The sequence below is a fragment of the Lissotriton helveticus genome, chromosome 4_1, assembly GCF_964261635.1.
Source record: "Lissotriton helveticus chromosome 4_1, aLisHel1.1, whole genome shotgun sequence".
Lineage (NCBI taxonomy): Eukaryota > Metazoa > Chordata > Amphibia > Caudata > Salamandridae > Lissotriton > Lissotriton helveticus.
Window position 1 is genome coordinate 1,753,520,338 of NC_136063.1, and position 6,000 is coordinate 1,753,526,337.

Below are 6,000 nucleotides of genomic sequence, written 5' to 3' on the forward strand. Positions count from 1 at the left end.
ACGATGATCAACCACTGTGAGGCTCCAGTGCATACTGACCATCACAAACTGCCAGGCCAGGTTCTCCCTGGACCAGAAAAAAGCATATTGGGACCAGTTTCATCAGCCAGGCTTGCTTGATTCCAGTGGCATGGTGAGCATGGGACCAACGCCCGGGCAATCCCATCCCACCTAGGGCAACAAATGCAAAAAGAACGAATGATGGACGAAATGCTGACCAATGTCAAAAATTCACCACCAGTACAGATATCTGGGCCTAAATACATTGTTTGTTTGCTCACCATGCCCTTCCAGCTTGGACCCAGTCATATGCAAATCAGTTTTAACCCTGCTCCCAATGAGAAAAGTCTAGCCTGAACTGCCAGGCCAAGTCCTTCCTGGACCATAAAATAGGCATCCTGGGACCAGTTTCAGGGTATCACCCCTCATCAGCCAGGCTAGCTTGACTCCAGTGGCAAGGAGAACACAGGACCCATGTCTGGCATACGTAGGGTGACACATGAAGAAATAACAATAGATGGACAGAATGTTGAAAAATATTAAGCACTCATCCCCAGTACAGAGATCTAGGCCTAATCCATCATTTGTTTGTTCAGCATGCCATTCCACCTAGGACCTAGCCGTATGCAAATCATTCTTGACCCTGCTCCCCATGAGAACTGTTCAGCCCAACCGGCCAGGCAAGGTCCTACTTGGACCGGGAAACAAACATCCTGTGACCGATTTCGGGGTATCACCAAAACGCCACAAAAGAACATTGGATTTAAACCAGATCTCTTGACTGGGTGAATGTTTGAGTTGTTCCGCATTCCATCCATCATTTGTATGTCTTTTGCTTTCTCGCCCTAAGTGCACAGGTATGCCAAGACATGGTTGTCTGGCTCACTGTGCCTCTGGAATCAAGAAAGCTTGATGAGGGGTGATACCCCTGAAACCGGTCCTAGGATGCTTGTTTCTGGCCCAGTGAGGACAATGGATTTAACCCAGATCTCTTTAACTGGGGATGAATGTTTGGTTTGTTCTGCATTACATTCATCATTTCTGTGACTTTTAATTTTAGAAAATTGGCATTTAGTAGCCCTTTCTGAGATAATCACCCAACTATCACCTCGCAACCGGCTGGTAGATTTGAATTGCTCTCAGGAAAAGAAACAAAAGGGCTTTGGCTGGAGGAGGCATGGCCTCCTTCTGATAGGATGGCCTGGGTTGATGTGGCTACCAAAAGTGCAATCTTCACAGAGGCAGCCCCTGTCTTAGACAGATGTAACCCATACATAGGGCTAGCCCTGCAATTGTTAGAGTAGCCAGAGTGGCACCACCCCCAATGGGGGGGGGAACCTGTTTCAAGACTGGTTTTGCAAGGTGGTGGTCTTTTTTCCCCTAGGCCCAATTCATGGGTGTGCCCAAAGCTATGACCCATTGATGAAGTGGAAATGCATTAAGCCTGTTCCAGGCTATAAGGTAGGACCAATGCAACATGAGTACCACCAATGACACCTTCCTTATGTGAAATGCCAGTGCATTCATAAAACAGTATCATGATGTTGTTCAGTGCTTTTAAATTGGATTTACTCTAAGGGTGGGCATAACTCATGCTTTTTTGCTGTAGCATAATTACACATGGCGTAATTATGCAAACTTACAGCAAAATTACATGAAGTAACCCAGCATTTATTTCTCCCTTGCTGCCAAAATTGACACAAGGATGCGTATTACGCTAAGAATATATAGTGCAAAATGCAACAGAACACCAACTGGAAGCTGCTCGCACTAACCAAGTTCATTGTTTCTGTGGTACTCCAGTGGGATATTTGTGTCAAGTTACTCATAATTACTGGAACAGGCGAAATTGCATGATTTTCTTTAATATCACATCAAAATAGTAATGAGAAATTATTACTTACGCTCATTACTCTAAATTTAATGTTACCCAGGCCTAACTTACTCATGCATGCATCGAAGCATTACATCAAGGAACTGGGCGAGTACAGTCGAAAATGTTAGTTGAGACAATCTTTTTGACTCCCCCACATTTTCTGAAAGGTATCAGCTGCCCAGAAATGTAACACTGTCATGCTGATGTGCGGGATAGCAGTATGGATCATGAGCAGCAGTTCTTACAAATATCTTGACTGCCATGTTGTCAGGAATCTCGTATGCAATGAATGGTTGTAAGAGGCAGGCACAACACGGCAGACGACTGACTTGTAAGACAGACTAGTTCAGTGCTGATATACCCAACGTTTTCCTGTGGCTGCGTTCCTATATTGGTGTGATGTGTACATGGTTGATGGTATCTGATGCCCACTGTGTAAGAGTACATCAGAGGATATTCTGTCATGTTGATTTACAGGTTTTTCAAGCTTGTGAGGTTATGTGCTTTCTAATCTCCAACTGCACAAGACCTCCTCAACAGCTTCTGCTCCCAAACATCTGATGGCCCCAACTATGGCTGAGGGAATATGTAACAAAGTCCATATCCACATACAAGACGAACTGGAGCACTGACTGAGGGGGGCCATGTCTGCCTACAGCTAGCTATATTGTCTAGTAATAGTCTATCAACAATAACGTAGAGTCCTCATTTGGAGCTGTGCAGTCCATGTTTTTGACAGATCATTACATCTGTCAAGCAATAAATAATTGGTAAAAGTCCACTTTGGTTTACATAGGCAGTCTGACATTCATGTAACGGAAACAGCTATGATGTTGGCAAGCGCAATTTCTCATAACACAGAAGCTAATAGTTATGCACGAATTATTAGATACCATAAGCGGACTCCTATAAGTAGACATAGCATATTAACAACATGTTGACAAGCAATTCAATTACCAAGTATAAATGTAAGCATGCTTCATATTTACAGATAAATCATTGCTGCTCAGAACCCTGATTCTCCACTGAAAGGTCTGTGTAGGCTTTGCCAAGAATGACTGTGTCCATCATGTCATCTGCTATTTATGCTGGATATTAAGTATCTAACCCAGTAATGTTAGTTTTTGACAGGAATTACGGCCGCCATTTTGTGACAGTCATTTTATGACATGATATCTCACTTCTCCCATGTCTGCTCTGTAATAATCACTTTACAAGTGCTATGGACCTTAAAGTTCCTCAACATAAATGTGCTTGCTCCTGCAGAGTCATCCTTTATAGGTTTTTAAAGTACCATTTGTGCATTACTGCGTCCTTTCTTGGTGACCTTTCCTCATAGGGCTTTTACTATGTGTCCAGTCTGTTTTGGGCTCCTATTTCAGTCTCCAGTGCCTAATCTGCTCAATTGAGGTGGATTTCTTGCACTTTCATCGCTTCTGAGCTCAGATTTGTCACCTTGATAGGCATTAGCTGTCGTACGTAGTGTGCACTTCAGTCTTCTTCCCCTTGCAACGCCTTTTAGGCTAAAATCCTCATTGACGGCATAGCGAATGATCCTCCTACTTCAAAAATGTCTTGAGGAAGTTTGTGGCCTCCAACCGTTTATAATAATATAATAATAAAGGGGCTTGTAAAGCGCACTGGTGACGCCATCCCGGCGTGTCCCCGCGCTGTGGAGAGAGAGACAGAGCAGACCGAACCGAAACTACTGAGTGAACAGGTGGGTTTTTAGAAGCTTCCTGAATACCGTTTCGGTCGTGGCCATCCTAATGTCGATGGGAAGGATATTCCACTGGTTGGCTGCCAGCACACGGAAGGAACGACCACCCATTCTGGCCTTCTTAATGCGTGGTACTTTCAGAAGGCCCATGCCTAAGGAGCGAAGTGCTCTGGTGGGCTGATAAGGGATGGCTAAGTCCTTCAAATAATCCGGGGCTTTTGAGACGGTAATCCTGTAGCAGAATAACAGTGCCTTGAACAGGATCCTTTTTTTTATAGGAAGCCAATGAAGGGCAGACAGAGCGGGCTTTGACGCCGTTCTTTTGGGGAGTCTGAGCACTAGCCGTGCTGCAGTGTTTTGTAGCACCTGGAGCCGCCTAATGTTTTTCTCAGTAGTCCCCAGAAGCAGTACATTCGCATAGTCCATGCGGGAGGTAACTAATGCTTGGGTCATGGTGCGTCTGGCCTCCAGGGGCAGGAGGTCCAAGGTGCGGTTAAGGGTCTTCATTATCCCAAAGCATTTCCCTGCTACTTTGTTGACGTGGCTCTCAAAGGACAGTTTTGGATCCACCCAAACTCCCAGATTTTTAGCCTCCCTGCCAGGGATCGGCGTAGGGCCAAGGCAAGGGGGCCACCAATCCTGAGTCCAGCTGGCATCCTTTCCCCCTATCACAATCACCTCAGTTTTAGAGCCATTAAGCTTCAGGCAGTGTTGGTCCATCCAGCCTGCAAGCGCCTGCATGCAGGTTTTAAAATTGGCCGCAGCTAAAGTGGGCGACTGTGATAGGGAAATTAGCAGTTGGGTATCATCGGCGTAGGATACTAATTCTACGCCGTATGATTGGACCACCTCTGCCAAAGGAGCCATATACAGGTTGAACAGGGTGGGGCTCAGGGCAGAGCCCTGGGGCACCCCCTGTTCTAAGGCTATGCTGTCAGAGAGAAACGAGCCTCTCTGGACCTGAAAACTGCGGTCAGAGAGGAAGGCCTTAAGCCAGCCCCAAGCCGCCTTGGTGACCCCCGCACTGCTCAGACACTGTAGCAAGATGGAGTGAGCCACAGTGTCGAATGCAGCGCTGAGGTCCAGCATAATGAGAGCCATAGTGTGCCCTTCGTCTGCACCAATCCGCAGAGTTTCGGTCGCACGCAGGAGAGCCGTCTCGGTCGAGTAGTTCTTTCGAAAGCCAGATTGGGAGCTATGAAGTGCCTGGTTAGCCTCAAGATGGTCCATGAGCTGTATGTTAGCTAGTTTTTCGGTCACTTTAGCAAGGAAAGGCAAGAGGGAGATGGGTCTTAAGTTCTCTAGTGTGTCCTGGCTAATGTTTGGTTTCTTTTTTATAGGCAACACTATGGCCTTTTTCCAATCTCCCGGGAGGGAAGCCGAGGAAAACGAGAGTTGGATGATGTGCCTAAAGTAGGGCTCGAGTACTTCCAAACTGGCTATCAGAACTTTAGGGGGGGCAGGGTCACGAGGGGAGCCCGATTTGACACCACGGCACACGTTTACCAGTACCTCCGGCGGAGGAACCAGGAAACTGTGCAGACAGAGCTTCGTGGGGCTAGCCTCACTATTTGCCACGAGGTCATGAGTGGTGGTAAGGTTGCCAGAGAAGCTAGTATAGATATCCGAGATCTTTCCCGAGAAGTATCTCGCAATCCGATTGCAGGTGTCTACAGAGTCACTGGGAGACGTGTTATCAGACGAAAGTACAGAGATCTCTTTGAAGATTTTAAAAAGCTCTTTCGAGGAGTTTTCTGCCTCATTGATTCGATTTTTATAGTGGGCGGCTTTGGAGAAGCGAACTTTTCTGTAGTACTCCCTCTGCATTTTTTTGTATTTTGTTTTCATCAATGGGCAAAAGTTGACACGCCATACAGGCTCCAGCTTTTTACAGGCAGATTTAAGTGTTTGGAGTTCAGGAGTGTACCACGAAGAGGTTTTCCTCATATTTTTGGGATTAATGCCATTACGAATGGGGGCGGTTTTATCAAGGGCGCCTAAGATGCGGGATTGTAGGTGGCTGTATGCAGTATCGCAGTCCGTGCCTCCTAACGGACCACCTGTTGTAAGATGTTCATTAAAGGCGGCCTGAGAGAAGGATTTCCACTTCCGCCGCGGATACCGCTGCTCAGATTCTTTCTTAGAGTCAGCCTCAGAGAACAGAAAGGCAAATGGAATGACAAAATGATCGGACCAAGGGACTGGGATCGGTGTAGAGGATAGTACTCTAGAGTGGTTACCGAAGATAGGGTCCAGGAGGTGCCCTTGTCTGTGAGTGGGGCCCTGATTTATGAGATCGAGCTGTAGAGAGTGGAGTGCGGCCCTAATGTCGCTCGCCTCCCTGTCTAAGGGATCATCAAAGTGGACGTTCATATCGCCCAGCACAAGGAAGCTCTTTTTCCTG